The following is a 16,080-nucleotide window of genomic DNA, read 5'->3' on the forward strand; positions in this document are numbered from 1 at the left end:
ATTAAGAGAACAAATAGACTTCTTTTTTAAAGAGATGAGGAGTATTTCTGTAATCTCAGAAGTAAAGTTCTCAAGCCAGTTGTCTTTGTAAATAATCCGTTTATACCGGGGGTTCCCTGATGGTAAAAATAAATCTTATCGTATGTCTTATTCACATGCTTTAAAAGTTGTTATTATTCAACGGATTCACTATGTTCCATATACAAAACAATCCCTGGAAATTGGCAGTGATTCTATGAAATATTCCATAAACACATTAAGAAAAAATACACACACACACTACCTAGGAGATATGAAGAGATATGAAATAATAAAATGAAAAGTCACACATTCACAAATGAGCTTAAGAAATAGAATTATACCAGTTTCTCTGAAACCCCCTTGTGTGGTCTTCCCAGGTTGGAATCACTAACTCTCCCTCAGAAGTAGATCATTCTTTAGAATTTGGTGTGATGAGTCATTTTCTTACCTTTCTTCTTAGGTTTTATTATATACAATTCTATCCCTAAAAAAATATCATTAGTTTTGTCTATTCTGGAATTTCAAATAAATGGAATCATATTGTATCTGTTCTTATAGATAGATAGATATCCATTTATTTATTTATCCATTCATTCATTTTCCTGCAACCATTTTTAAAAAAAATGGTGGGAGAGGAAGAAACAGATGCCCCACTGAGTAGAGAACCCAATTGGAGTTCCATCCCAGGACCCTGGAATCATGACCCGAGCCAAAGGCAGAAGCTTTAACCCACTGAACCACCCAGGCACCCCTGTAAACTATATTCTTATCATGCTGCATTGCTCTTCAAAGACATGGAGGTGGATGGGGTGAGACTTCTAGAAAGTTCTGTTTTTCAAATCCTTGGGTTCACTTCTTGTGGTCTTTTGTTTTATTATTATTATTATTATTATATTGGGAGGCAGGGATTCAATACAATCCCCAGCTTAATGAATTCCTAAATAACCATATGATATGTATTATGATTAGAGGAAAAGTAACCATAAATATATTCTGTGACATTTATTTAAATTGCTTATCCTATTATTTCAAATTCCTTCAAGGTTCTCAAAGAGTTGAGCTTCCAGAGAGAATGATATTTGGATCAGTAAGCTATTATTTTACTAGTCAATAGTTATTGTATCTATTTTAAGTACTTATATTCTTACAGACAAAATAATCATAAATAACTGGAAAAAGGTCGTCTTTGAAGTCATAACGCAGAAAGCATTGTCCAATGGTTTCAGCTTAATAAAATTCTAGGTAAAATTCTTGTGCGAAAATGAAGAATATCAGAGATATTACTCTCAGCAAACCTAGCTCAACAGAGCAATGGCTAACGCTTATGTACTTGAGAGCAGTGAGGCTGTGTATGTGGATATGGCCTCAGAGTTCTGGGACCATTTGGCTAGTTTCTCTGTTTATAAAATTCTAAGTTTCTAATAAGCTATGTCAAAAATTTAGGTGACATGGGTAAAATCTGAATTTAATTGGGGTATATTATTTGACTGTCTAGTGAAGAGCCATCCGTCTGTTAGATAGTTAAATAACTAACATACGATGCATAAGGGAACAAGACAGGTGGTTCCAGAAGCTAAGATGGACTAACCACGAAGAACAGCCAATGTCGACAACTTAAGAGACCATTTAGATAGGACAGTGATACTCTTTGCTTTTTCATTTTCAGAATGACCGAGGGATATTTTGGTAGGATTACTTCTGTCCGTCTCTCCTTCTGGAAACTGTAATTTCTCCCTCCCTTGAGATTAGGCACAGTCATGTGGCTGCTTAAGCCAGTGAAGCGTGAGCCGAAGTGGTGATGTCACTTCCAGTGAACCCACTTCACTGTGTCTCTCCTTCCCTGACTTGAGACATGACGGAACATCACCAAACCTCACATGGAAAACAGCTACTGGGATTGTCTGTCACACCTGCATGGTGTGTGAGCACAGTGCGAGCAAGAAATACACTTGTGTTGAGGAAGAGTTTAGGCTGTTTGCGCTGCATGAGAGCACTTAGGCATGCCACAGGTACCGACACCGACTATGGGAGGTGAGTCGTGAACTGGAGACCTAGTGGTCAGGACCATGGATACCGGTTTCCGAGACCTTGACTCTTCTTTTCCCACATGAGTCCCACCAAACGTGAGGGAAATGGGACTTGCTATCCATTCAAGAAAAATTCACACTTACACTTTTGTGATAAGAATGAAGAAAGGAAAGTTATTTAAACAAAAGGATTCCATTCCTGAAAACCATAATTTGGTTATCTTTTAAGGATTAAAAAATGTGTGTGTATGCAAGTATATGACATACATATATGCATTTGATGTGAGCGGATGTACAAGGTCTGTGTCTGCTGTCCTGACTTCTCTAAGGTCTGCTGGCTCTGGAAAATAGAGGTTTCTCGAAACAGAGCTCTGTCCTGAACCCATCCTTACATGCTGCAAACACTACTGGAACAGAATTTATCAACAAAAAAGCAAAAGGTAATATTAATTTAGCGGCTTCCCTTTGAAGCCAGTAAACCCCCTTCCTCCATGTCCTACCTCATGTCTCTCGCCTTGTAGAGAGCCCTCGCCTCACGTGGGTCACATGGGATCATCAAACATCAACGGGACTTTTACTTTTGGCATTTCTCACCCTCATACTCTTTTCTGATGCTCCATCTCAAAGGGCCTCTGCCCTTGCTTTTCTAGAATCTGTAGTTTACACACTAATAGCTGCCTTCTCCCAAACACAAGTGGTCTTGTCTGCACCCCACCAACATAAACAAACAAAACCCTTCAAAACTCAGGATCGCAAGCAAATCCTTTTCTGATCTGAAAAAGAGGAGAAATTCTTTCTTTTCTCCCTATCTTTTTATCCCCACCCATTCCCATGTCCTTCTCTGCATCCATTCCTCACCCTTTATCCCAACAGAGAGGTCCCGAACCTCACCCTCAATAACATTTCTGGTCTAGAGCCACGATGCAGGCAGTCACAGTAATGCTGGCTATGACAAACAAACGAAGAGGAGTGGAAACTCAGGGAATCCCACTTTCCAAGATGACAGGCAAGTGCAGGGACGGTACATGAGGTCCCCGCTGTCTGACACGCAGTGTAGGAGAGCCCTCTTGGTGCCTTGTGTCAGGACTCTGATGCCACAAGGGAGACCAGGCTAGAAAGGGGGCGAGCAGGACTCAGGACATATTTTTCACTCAAAGAATTTTCGTGAAGCAATAGAGAGAATCGACAAAGTCACTCTCAGTAATAAATATAGTTTTGATATTTCCTTTAGATGAGATGAATCTCAAAAGTGAGGGTCCTATGATGACATAGAATTGTTCTTTCTCATTTCATGTTTCTAAGTGCCTAACAGGTTTTTTTTTGACATTTAAATTTTGGGGCGCCTGGGTGGCTCAGTCATTAAGCATCTGCCTTCAGCTCATGTCATGATCCCAGGTCCTGGGATCGAACCCCACATTGGGCTCCCTGCTCAGTGGGAAGCCTGCTTCTCCCTCTCCCACTGCTCCCTCTCATGCTTTCTCTCTCTCTCTCAAATAAACAAATAAAATCTTTTTTAAAAATTTAAATTTTGAATCCAAAACATCCTGAATGATTTCTCTGATATTATAACTATTGTTATTAACTACAATGTCATACTAGTAATATTGTTTAAGATTTATGAGGGCATATATGTGCTAATAACTACATTAAACATTTACATTGTCATAGAATTTCAGCGAATTGGGTGCTATTATCTTCATTTTACCAATGAGGTATCACCTTTAGAGGTAATATGGCAGCCCAAGGTCAACATTGGTGAGCAACGGAATGGTGGCTCAACCTTAGCTTGTCCCATCTCAGACCCTAGGTCTAAGTCCTCCAACATATACATCTGCTCTGACTCTTGAGACTTTACATGCCTCTTGGAAGAGCTTAATATACTTGATTTGGATCATCTTGAACTTTTCTCTCAGCACCAAAACACAACAACAGAGCTCAGAACCCCTGATCTTTATTCATGTACTTTCTGTCCAGCCCTGTAATGACAAAATGGTGGGCATGATCCCCAGATGGACAAGGGGATAGAAGGCTCAGGCTGGGAGGTGTGTGGACTTGTGCCACTATAAACTCGGTTTCCTCACCCATGATTTGAAGAGTTTGTGGTCCTCACAGGTTCCCTCCGGAGTCTCTTCCAGATGTGGAATTTGGAGGCTCTATGTGCTCAATGCGTGGCTTTTATGTGGTTTCACATCTGAATTCAGAGTGATTCTGCTTCCCCGTGGGCATTTTTCCGTGGTTCAGGGAACATCAACAACATTCACAGCATTTGCAGACAGTTCCGGCGACAAGGCTGGAATTCATTACTTTCAGTAGCCAAAAAGCCTTTATACTTCTATAGGTTTGGTGCCAGTTGAAGTCGGTTCATCCCTGGATCTTCTGGTCCACCTTTTTGCCCTAGCTAAAGGCCTTCTGGAACTAGGAAATGAAGATCTTTGCCTTTGACGTTTGGGCTGGGAAGAAGTGAAAACTGATCTAATAATAATTAGTTATGGTTTAATATGCGAGGTCGGAACGTCCTCGTTTTTCATCCTGGAGCCTGGTAAGAAAGAGCCAAGGGGAAAGAGAGATTGATGGGAAGAGCACAAACCCCTGAAATGTTCTCACGCCATGTAGAATAGGTGATCCTTGGGCACCTTCTCGTATCATGTTAAGAGCCCGTGGGAGCCCTGAAAGAAATGGAGAAACCCAGTGAAGGTAGTGGATTAAAGGGTTTTCTTGGATTGTTCTCCGAGGCCAAACACCTTGGTACATGAGCTGCCTGCCTATTTACTGCATAAAGACTGTGGTCTTGGGCTGGATCAAGACTCTAGGCTCCAAGAAAGAGGGTTTGGGTTCAGATAACTGGCTCTGAGTAAACAGCAGCTTGTTTTTCTAATACTAGAGACGTATTCACTTCTCACTTCATGAACGGGAGTGATGTTTGGGATAACATATGACCCGACACAAACATATGCCCCAAACATTGTGGGGCAAACTCTTTCCAGAACTTTCCAATGGGTTGCCATGTGAAATTGGTGTTGGTGGGTTAGTTGCCATGGGGCTATTTCACTCACTTTCTGAAGAGAAAACACTGGAACGGAGAAGCCAATGTAAAGACATTCTGTGTGTGTGTGTGTGTGTGTGTGTGTGTGTAGCACAGCTGTGACTTGACATATCTAGTAAGATCAGCCTGTTTCTCACTGCTGGGAAATTCAGTATGGTCCAGAAAGTTGCAAAGGGTGAGGAGGGTATCTATGAATAGTTTAAAAAGGAAAGTGTTAAAGAATCCTTCAAGTATCACTCTGCCCCAGAAAGGAACGTAGATGAGGAGAGAAAAAGAGCTGGTTCCAGGAGAGGAAAAACAGATGGTGCTTCACAAGGAATGGCCCTGCCGTTCATCTTTGTCTTCTGACAGGGCTTCAAACGTGAATGCTCCGGCTGTAGGGGGAAGGCACAACACTGGGGACCCACCAGTGATGTCCGATGACTGAGACAGGTCAGACCCCCGTAGGCCGGGGATCCGGTGCTGCCCCACCGGGATCGTGCATCAGAGGTCAGTGGGGACAGTGAGCCAACTGTCTGCTCTCATCCATCTTGAGTGAGATGGCAAGACTCTAGGGAGGGGAATTTCAGCTGAATGGTTAAGTGGCCAGGGCAAGTGGGGCTTATCACAGCCACCAAAAACAGAACAAGGAAATTTTCACGAATGGTTTTTAGAGACTTGACTGAATTTTAAATCTTCTCCCTATGACCCTTATGGCCTCACAAAGTTTTGTGAGTCTTATCCTTATCCCTTCCCTCATCAGCTCCAAGGATGAAGGGAGCCAGAGACTCTGCTCAGGGCAGGCAGCCTGCAGCCAGCCAGCGTCTTCAGACACCCCTCATGTTTGGGAGTTTCTGCAGATTTGAACGTAGTCTTGAGTCATTTGCCTGGAAGCATCATGTCCAGTGATAGCTCTAACACACTGCTGTCCCATGGGAAAAACAAGGCTTTAGTGTGGAAAGTGTAGGCTTTCATTTACTACTATGATTTTAACATAAGGAATAGGAGGTTCCATGATGACACTTAAAAAAAAAAAGAATATTTCCTTAAATACCAAAAAGTCCAATGTTGAACTCAACAGTAGAAAAAGAATATCCAGTCCCTGAAGAAAGGACATTCTATACTCAGGATTATAGGTGCCGCACGAGCCGGACAACAGCAGCAATTTTGGACTTTTCATTGTTAGCATGGTGTTATGGGGATACACAGGTGGTAAGGGTCAGTGCATTGGTTCTCATATTTGAACAGGTGCCAGAATCACCTAGAAGGCTTCTTAAAACACAGATGGCCAGGCGCCACCAATGCCAGAGTTTCTGTTTCAGTAGGTCTAGGATGGGGCTTCTAGTAAATTCCCAGGTGCTGCTGCTGCTGCTACAGCTGCTGACCCAGGGTGCAGTCCCCTTTGAGAACCACCGTCCTAGTGCATTTAGGATCAAGAGACATATGTAAAAGACATTCAGGTTTACCCCCATTCACACCTGTTTTCTGGAAGGAAGTGTAATGGGCTGTAATAAAGCCAACACTTGTTGAGCTGAGCAGAGATGGTTGCTGGCAGTGAGAACCTAGGTGTTCTGGATTCCTAGACCGTGCTGGAGGCTGGAATGAGCTTGGGACAGAGGAAAGGGGCATAAAATATTCAACAAAATGCTAGCGTGCGGACAGACCTGGGAATGACAGGCATGGTGATGACATCGAGCATTGAGTCCGAGAGCTTGAATTCCAATTCCAGCTGCAACTGTCGCCAGCTTTGAAAACTTAGCAAGTTACTTAACCCTGGTGAACCTCACTTTCCTCCCCTGTAAAACTGGGACCACTGCGAGGCTTGTGTTTCAGTCCTTAGCTGTAGTCAGCTGAAGTCCACTCTGACTGCCTGAAGCAGGAAAGAAATTTATTGTAAGGATATTGGGTTCTACAGGAAAAAGGAAATTTTTTGCCAACAAATCATTGGTACAGGAGAAAAAAATGTTGAATGAAAGACAAATCAGAGACACAATGACAAGACAATTGCTGGGCTTCATTTGGATCCTGATTCAAGGAAATCCACTGTAAAAAGGCAGCTGGAAACTTATAATATGCCTGGGTACCAGACAACATTAAGGAATTACTGTGAATTCTGTTTGGTGTGATAATATAATGAGATTATGATTCTTATAGAGACCTTAACAGAGGCTAATGCACTAAGGTATTTACAGGTGAAATAACACAATGTCTAAGGTTTACATTGAAAAACTTCAGGGAATGATGAGCACTGAGTAATGTATAGAATTGTTGAATCATTATATTATGCACCCAAAATTAATATAACACTGTATGTTGTCTATACTGGAATGGAAATTCAAAATCTTAACAACAACAACAACAAACTTCAGGGAAGCAGAGAATGTAGAAGAAGTAGGATTGACAAAATGTTGATTATCGGTATGAAGACATAAGGGATTTATCTGTTTCTCTATGTGAGTGTGTGCCTGTGGGTGTATGTGTGTGCACTTGAAATTCTTTATGATAAAATGTCCTCAGAGGTTCTGCTGCATCCCAAGGACCCACATAAAACTGAGGCATTTCAGAGGATGGTGGCCTGTGGTCTTCAAAGTCATGTGTTCTGGTGGACACTTTCTGGACATTCATGCCTTCACTAGTCTGTCCATGTGGCCACTTTTTGTTAGCCTACCTGGGACCGAATACTTTAAACCATTCCCGAGCTCCTTTTCTCCATCAAGATTTCCCTATTTTAAAAGACATGCTCCTTCTAGACACTGAGCTCTATCAGGTCACAGAGGGGATCTGTTACTGTTATGGGTGGCAAAGTAATGAATATACTAAAACTTGCTGTCGCTTTGGTTCCTAGCAGAGTTTCAAAATAAACATGGAGACTTCAAAAGAAACTCAGGGAGCCGATTAGTTCCCTACTTGTTGTCTTTCCCCTGCTTCTTACCCACAGTCTTCACTGCCTCACATCACAGCTGGTCCCTTCCAAAGGGACAGAAAACCATGTATCCCAACATCCCGAGTGAACTAGGTGATCCAGCCTGGCTTGTAGTCAACATCCCTCATTGCTGGGTCAGCCAATCAGAGCAGAAGCTGTGGTTGAGCAAGATTGCATCCAAATATGTTATTTTGTATCCCCGCATATTCCCTCTCCCACCGCATATTCCTATTTCTTCTCCCCCCACCCAGCCCACAGGAGCCCCCACCACTAGTATCCTATATATCTATGTTATTATTGTCTACGTGATTTTCTGTGCTGCCCCTCTAGGCTTCTTGATTCTGTTCCAGGTCCCTTACTGCTTTGGCTGGGCAGTGTGAAGCCTTTCTACTTGCATCTAGGAAGGCTCCTCTCACCAGCTCCTTCTCTAGAGTTTCTGTAGCCTTGCGTCCATGTTATATATGTTGTTATTCCACCGTAAGTTGTCTTTTGCATTCCAAATGGCTATGGAAAAGTAAGCAGTGCCTCACCTATTGGGATGAAGGCCCAGCTTCCCTGGAATAGGGGCTGAATATATATCAGACCACTCATTGCACCGCAGGCAGATAGGGGGCATTTTCTTGCTATATTCCACAGCACTTAGCAAAAAGTAGGTGTTTAAAAAATAAGCAGTTGTAAAGATAACGTTCAACCAGAAGAAAGGCTCTAAGGGTGGGAATTTTGGACAAGCTGTAGTTGGGGGAAGACATACTCTTGAGCAAGTGTCCTCCAAATTATTTCATGAAGATTTTTTTTTTTATTCTTTGTTAGACTGGTTCTGGAAAAGTATTGGTAGAATGAAAGCTGAAAGTTCCTTTATAGTATTATTTATACTTTAAAAAAAAATTGAATGGGTTTTTAAATGGGACCCTGAGTAATAAGCTTGTAATCGCTTTGAAAATCAGTGATAGGCAAAATAAATCAAGGGAACTGAATGAACATAATAAATTGGATCTAAAAGACATGTGATAGGGTCAGCCTATCTCGTCTGTGTCAGTTTAGAATAAAAAATGCATTAACTAAACGTTCTGACAAACTGATCCCAGTGGGGACAGGAGCTGTCCCCTCCAGTACCTAGCTCAGCGCTCCATCGAGGCATGGAATAAATAGTTGTTATCCCATGTTGAAATAATATATTGGACATATTCCATTACTAAGATATATTACTCTTTTAACCGAAGTAGAGTTGACCACAATGTGACATTAGTTTCAGGTGCAGAACATGGTGATTGGACAACTCTGTGTTACGCTGTGTTCACAAGCTGGGTAGTGGTCATCACTTGTCACCATACAACACTGTTACAGTACCATTGACTATATTCTTTATGCTCTACCTTTTTATCCACGAATGATATCTTATTAAAACTAACTTCTATCCATCTACGTTTCTATGTTTCATCTATGTTTCATCATGTATGTTTCTAATGTGGCTAGTAGAGCATTTATAATCACAAACGTGGCCCTCATTCTGTTTCTATTGGGCTGTGCTGCCTCAGAGAGATAGGGCCGGGTGTGGAGAAAGAACTCTAGCAGCTGTGGGGGACTGTGGGCTAGGTGTCAGAGCAGGGAGTGATGTTATAGACCATCTCAGCTGACCTCCTTTTGCCTATGAATAGACTGGTCAGCTGTGCCACTCATGCTGCTCATGCTGGTCTACCAGAAGTCAGGATTGGGAGGGCCAGGCCATGCCCTTCTCCAAGCTCCTTGCAGGGCTCTTGTCTGACTCATCAACTTTGAGAAGGCACTGACTACGCGGGTCACCCTCTCGGGAGCTTCTGCATGTCTAAAAACATTTTTATTTATTTAATAAAAAAACATTTTTAATTAAAAAATATATTAAAGATAGACAATTTAGCAAATAAGAAAAGATCCAGAAAAAAAATAGTAGTTAAATATCCACAATGCTATCACCCAGGAAAAATAATAGAAAAACTTACCTCGCAATTGCTATGTCCAGATACTATTTGAACCTCACACATACTGTGTTTCATCAAAACAAAATCACCAGTGATTACAAGAGGCAACTCTTCTTTATGGGACACCAAGAGAAGAAAAAAAAAATGTTGCCAATTAAACTCTGCCATAATGCTTCCTGATCACTTAGAATTTCTCTTTTGTACTTAGTAAAAAAGATTTCCTTTTAGATTTACTTAGGCATAGAGGTGTACCATGAATTACTCTTCATCTGTTCATTTGTGAACAAAATGAAATGATTAAGTTTTTACCAAGCTTCTTCTCATGCAGTCTCAAATGCTTGACTAAATCATTAACGACCAAGTCCTTGTTTCTTTACAATATCTTCTGAGCCAATAAGAACGTTGGTGGTTCAGTCTTTTTTGAGGGAATCTATAAAGGGACTACAAGTCCCTACCCTGGGCTTTGAAGCTGACTTTGCAAATTATCCAGAACTTGTCTCTTTTTGATTCCTGCTTCTAGAACTTTGCAAAACACACCTAGCTCTACCCAGTCACTTCCTTCTCCCTTCAATCATCTGTTTCCTGGGAATTAAGAGTGCTCTACTATTGCCTTCAAGATCGTTTTGTAAGTGCTGGTATCTATTCTGCAAATTTTTTGACAGAGATTTTTTTGCTGTTGTTGGGGAAATTTTGACATTTTTCAAGGTACAGGAATAACAGAACGCTGTCTTATCAACAGTGAGGTGGTATCTCACTGTGGGTTTTATTTTTATTTTTATTTTTATTTATTTATTTGACAGACAGAGATCGCAAGCATGCAGAGAGGCAGGCAGAGGGAGAAGGAGGTGAAGCAGGCTCCCCGCTGAGCAGAGAGCCCGATGTGGGGCTCGATCCCAGGACCCTGGGATCATGACGTGAGCTGAAGGCAGAGGCCTTAACCCACTGAGCCACCCAGGCACCCCTTCACTGTGGTTTTGATTTGTATTTCCCTGATATCGAGTGATGTTGAGCACTTTTTTATGTGTCTGTTGGCAATTTGGATGTCTTTGCAGAAATGTCTGTCAGAATGGCTAAAATTAACAAGTCAGGAAACAATAGATGCTGGCGAGGATGCAGAGAATGGGAAACCCTCCTACACTGTTGGTGGGAATGCAAGCTGGTGCAGTCATTCTGGAAAACAGTATGAAGGTTCCTCAAAAAGTTGAAAATAGAGCTACCCTAAGACCCAGCAATCACACTGCTGGTTATTTACCCTAAAGATAAAGATCTGAAGGGGCATCTGCACCCCAATATTTACAGCAGCAATGTCCACAACAGTCAAACTATGGAAAGAACCTAGACGTCCATCAACAGATGAATGGATAAAGATGTGGTGTATATATAGACAATGGAATACTATGCAACCACCAAAAACCCCTGAAATCTTGCCATTTATAACGACATGGATGGAACTAGAAGGTATTATGCTAAGTGAAATAAGTCAGTTAGAGGAAGACAATTATCAGATGATCTCACTGATATGAGGAATTTGAGAAATAAGACAGAAGATCATAGGGGAAGGGAGAGAAAAATGAAAGAAGATGAAACCAGAGAGGGAGACGAACCATAAGAAACTCTTAATCTCAGGAAACAAACTGAGGGGTTGGAGGAGGGGAGAAGGGTGGGGGCAATGGGGTCGCAGGGTAAGGGACATTGTGGAAGGGATGTGCTATGTTGGGCACTGAATTGTGTAAGACTGATGATTCACAGACCTGTACCCCTGGGCAAATAATACATTACATGTTAATAAAAAATAAAATAAAATAAAACACACACATATGCTAAATAAAAACATCATCTCATATGCTGAAAAAAGCAAAAATAAATTTTCTTCATCCTAAATTAAAAAATAAAAAGATACCTATTCATTCTATGATAATGAATTAATGTTAAAAACTAATTTCCCGTGACCATAAGGCACAGAGTATTTAAAAACATTATTCTGTATTGCATTATCAGTACAAGTATTGTCAATGGATGGTTAATAAAAAGAAAAATGTATAAAAAACATTTTAAAAACACGTGAACATAAATTCCATCAGTTGTGAGGCGTATCTGGGTTTCAGATATATAAATATGTGGAAGATGGTGTGTCTTTGAATCAGTGAAGTGGGATATAGTATAAACTTGTTTTATTTTCACGGGAACACTCTGAGATAGTGCAACTGTGATTACTAGCCCATTATACAGATGGGAAAACTCGGGCACAGAGACCTTCAGCCACTTATTTAAGATCACAATATTTAACACTTATAAATAAGTCTTAGAAGTACCATGTGTTTCTGTATGCTAATGTTTACCTGAACATTTCTTTGCCAACTAGAAAGATTACATTTTTTGAAAGATCTAGAATAGGGAATATTGTATTTAAAAATCTTAAGATGCCATGCGAAAAATAGTTATGCATATTGAAGTTATGAATAAACATTTATGCTCACTAAAATAAAATAAGGAAGACAGAATATTTTCAAAATCTTTATCCCCCGTAGCTTTAAGTACACTTCTAAAAAATTCATCTTACTTTATGTCAGATGAAATGTCTGCTAAGAAGCACTTTGTCTTGAGTGTCCCTCCATCCAAATGTTCACAGCTTGCCTGATTTAAGACTCAGAACAGTAGAAGATGCTTACATTTTGGACCACTCTCTGTGTCTAAAACTTCAGGATAACTAGGATGTTTGAGATTTTCAAAAAATATATATTGACCTGAATTTGGTCTACCCAATTTACCTTAACAGAACTGATGTTTTCCAACCAACCCATCCCAAATATTTTTTAATTGAGTTTTTAATTTTAATTCCGGTATAGTGAACATGCAGTGTTCTGTTACCTTCAAGTGTACAGTATAGTGACTCAATGATTCTAGACATCATTACTCAGTGCTCATTATGATAAATATACTCTTAATCCCCTTCACCTATTTGATTATAAAACTATAAATCAGTTCTGCTTTCAAATATCCTTCTTCCTCTTATGAAAATTCTGCTTCTGGAGCTGTTTTTCAAGCCTTGGGATATTGCACCATGTGTTTTAACAATGGGCAGTGTTCACTTCATCATTTCCAGGCTTAGAATTTTAAGGTTCATGAAATTTCTGCAGGACAGATTTCAGGGCAGTTGTTTTTCAAATGCTCTCAAATAATACCGTGTATGGATCTGTGGGATACCTAGTGGAACAGAGACCGAAGGCATGCACACTGCCTTATTTTCTGGTAGGCAAAGTGGGTAGGTTATGGAAAGCATGGAAAGGCAAGGTATAGAGCAGAGAGAAGGCTATGTGAGCAATCCATTCCCACTTCACAGATGAGAAGACGGGGGCTGGTGAGGTTGAGTGATGAGCCTGAAGTCACACAGTTGGTCCCCTCCCTGGCAGATAGAGGACCCAGTTCTCTGGTTGCAGAGACCTTGGTGACAAAATAGTGCTCATTTGGGTGTGGAAAAGTAAGCCCCAAGGCACTATTGTGGGGTGGGCGGGGTTTGTCAACCCAGACGTCTCTCTGGAAGACAATATATCAGTGTGTGACAATGAAAATGCCTTTTGGTCCCAATTCCACTTTTGATGATTCATACCCACCCAATGATCAAGAGGGTTGCTCAAAGGTGTACAAATAAGATTGTTCGTTATCACATTGTTTAAAATATTAAGGAATTCAGAAACAACTTGAATATTCCATAATCATAATCAATAAAATTTATTAATGGTACAACTAATAAACTCCCATAGGAAAAAATGCATAATGGCATGAGAAGATTTTCATCAGATTTCTATATTAAGTGAGGAAAAAAATTAACAATGGCTTTAAATTGTGTGGCCCCTCTACTCTGCCCGTATAAGGAAATTACTAAAATATCATCACTGTGTTATGCAAGATGCTTTGTTGCAAGCAACAGAAACTCAGTAAGGGTCGCTCCAGCTCTCTGATATTACCACTGTGGTATTTAGCTTTTCTGAGGGACCCTAAGAAAGCCTCTGGATACTAGCCTATGGTGCAGAATGTGAGCACGATGTAGAACATTCTCGTTCTTTTCCTTCGGTGACAGGCTGAGTCACCATGCGTGGGTCTGTCCTCTGCCCTTTCTCACAACTTCCACTTGATCCACTGACAAGTACTGAGAACAGTTGCTGGACTCAGCGAATATGGAGGAAAGGAAATCTGTGATCTGGACTTCAGTCCCCTTTGGGAATACATGGCCCGTAGCCACATGAGTGTCTCGGGCTTTGTGAGGACAGGGAGGAAGCACAAGACCTGGTCCCTGGAGTGGAGAAATGCACAGAAAAGGCACCAGGATAATCACACAAGGGGGTCTCAGGTTAATGCCCCAAAGGAGGGTGCAGCCTGGGTGCTATAGGCAGTGAGCGTAGTGGGCAGCCTGGAGAAGGTGAGGAGAAAGTCTACCCAAAGGAAGGGACGCATGGAGAAGAATGAACAGTTTGCAGAGCGAGGTTTCAGGGGAGGGTAGAATGATTTCAGGCAGACAACTGGGATGACTCCAAGCAGGAGAGTCTGGAGTGGTCAGCTGTCTTGAGACAACCATCTTAAGATGTAAACATTATGTTTTATTTGTTTTCACAGTCACTGTGTGCAACAGAAATCCATCATGCTATCAGTATTCTCAATATAGAAAGAGCTCCTACAAAGCAATAAGAAAAAGTATAAAAGCCTGGATGTTGGATCAACCAGACAGGGTAACAGAAATGAAGTAAGGGTAAGTGAATTTCTGAAGGTGACTTCTTAGATTCAACTGATAAACCCCAAAGTTTAACCAAGTGGGAGATAATTGTCTTCCAGCATTTATCATCTCTCTTAAAAATACAAATGGTAAAGGCAACATAGTCAATGAACGTTTGCAACATGCATCATCATTCATTATCCCCAAAGTCACATTGATTAAGTTTAAATTTCTCAATCTTGCCGAGATCAACTCGAAAAGCAAAGATTAAAAACTGACACGGGAAGAAAATTCTTTATGACTAAGAGTAATAAGCTTGTTTAGATGTTTCTCAAACTTCAGTTTCTAGCAAGTTCATTAATTAATAAAAAACAAGGCGTTGTGAGGACTAACAGTCAGTTCTAGGCAATGTGTCAGTTTTGATAATGTTTTAAGCAAACTTGACTCCTGTCACTTCTCAGATAAGAACACTAATTGTATTTTTTCTGGTTTATTTTAGCTAATTCAATCGAGTGAATGGGAACACAAAAACGAAAACAAAATTCATTGTCACTTTGGGAAGCGTATCTGCTTGTTACTAATGAGGCTGCTACCCCAGGTTGGTGTCAGGAACCAGTGAAGCCCTTCTCTAGCTTGGGCTCACCTGGTTCTGGTCACCTGCATACCCAGATGCCGCCACCACCGTCCCACCCCCCCACACAAACTCACCCACGCAGACAGACCTGCCAGGGGTCCAGGGCTCTCGCTCTCGTTCTCGGTATCATAGAAGGCTTGCGTGCTGTACAGAGTACATGTGGTAGATGGTGTGAGTAGTCACTGACCCATTCCCCCATTTCCCCTCCCTGGGTTCACCACTGAAACCCAGGCCTCGCCCATGATGTGTGTTGGCCAATGAAAATGGAGCAAAAGTAACAGCTGTTACATCTGGACGGATGTTTTAGGAGTGATTTGGGGCTATGTCACAATCTGTTTCCCTTTGGCCTGGGCCCAGACAGCAACTGGTATGATTGCCCTGGGTTCTCTTAGAGAAGACAAACATGACGATGGGGCAGAGCCCCCAGTCAGTGCACAACAGCAAACACTGTGAGTCAGACAGAAAGCTCCAGTGAGCTTTGGGACTGCTTGTTACTACAGCATAACCAAGCCTAGTCCAACTAGCATGCTGGCAGGGAAAGGAGGCTCAAATGAGTGCTACCCCTACAAATTGGTCCCTGGGTTACTAGATCTCTGAGTTGCACCCAGTGCTTGGATGCTTGAACTGAGCCTCCCATAGTGGCCTTTGTTGAGATGGTCCTTAGTCCTCACGGAATCCAGCATGTTCTCTCCCTGTCCCACCCACCGCTCTGGTCTCATCAGCTTCCCTTCATCTCATTCCATGTGCCTTCCCTGCCTTAAACCTGGGAAACGTTAGAAACCCCAGGGGA

The 16,080-nt window shown here is 41.5% G+C and overlaps 1 long non-coding RNA gene across 1 annotated transcript; it reads right to left on the reverse strand.

Moving 5' to 3' along the window:
- Window positions 1-3,983: 3,983 nt before the first annotated feature.
- LOC106003878 lies at window positions 3,984-15,515 on the reverse strand. Its single transcript, XR_006608422.1, has 2 exons — window positions 15,365-15,515; window positions 3,984-4,714 (listed from the first exon to the last, which is right to left on the reverse strand). It is a non-coding gene; the product is annotated as an uncharacterized LOC106003878 (long non-coding RNA).
- Window positions 15,516-16,080: the final 565 nt, after the last annotated feature.

The sequence above is a fragment of the Mustela putorius genome, unplaced genomic scaffold, assembly GCF_011764305.1.
Source record: "Mustela putorius furo isolate JIRA1106 unplaced genomic scaffold, ASM1176430v1.1 tig00000876_pilon_pilon_pilon, whole genome shotgun sequence".
Classification (NCBI taxonomy): domain Eukaryota; kingdom Metazoa; phylum Chordata; class Mammalia; order Carnivora; family Mustelidae; genus Mustela; species Mustela putorius.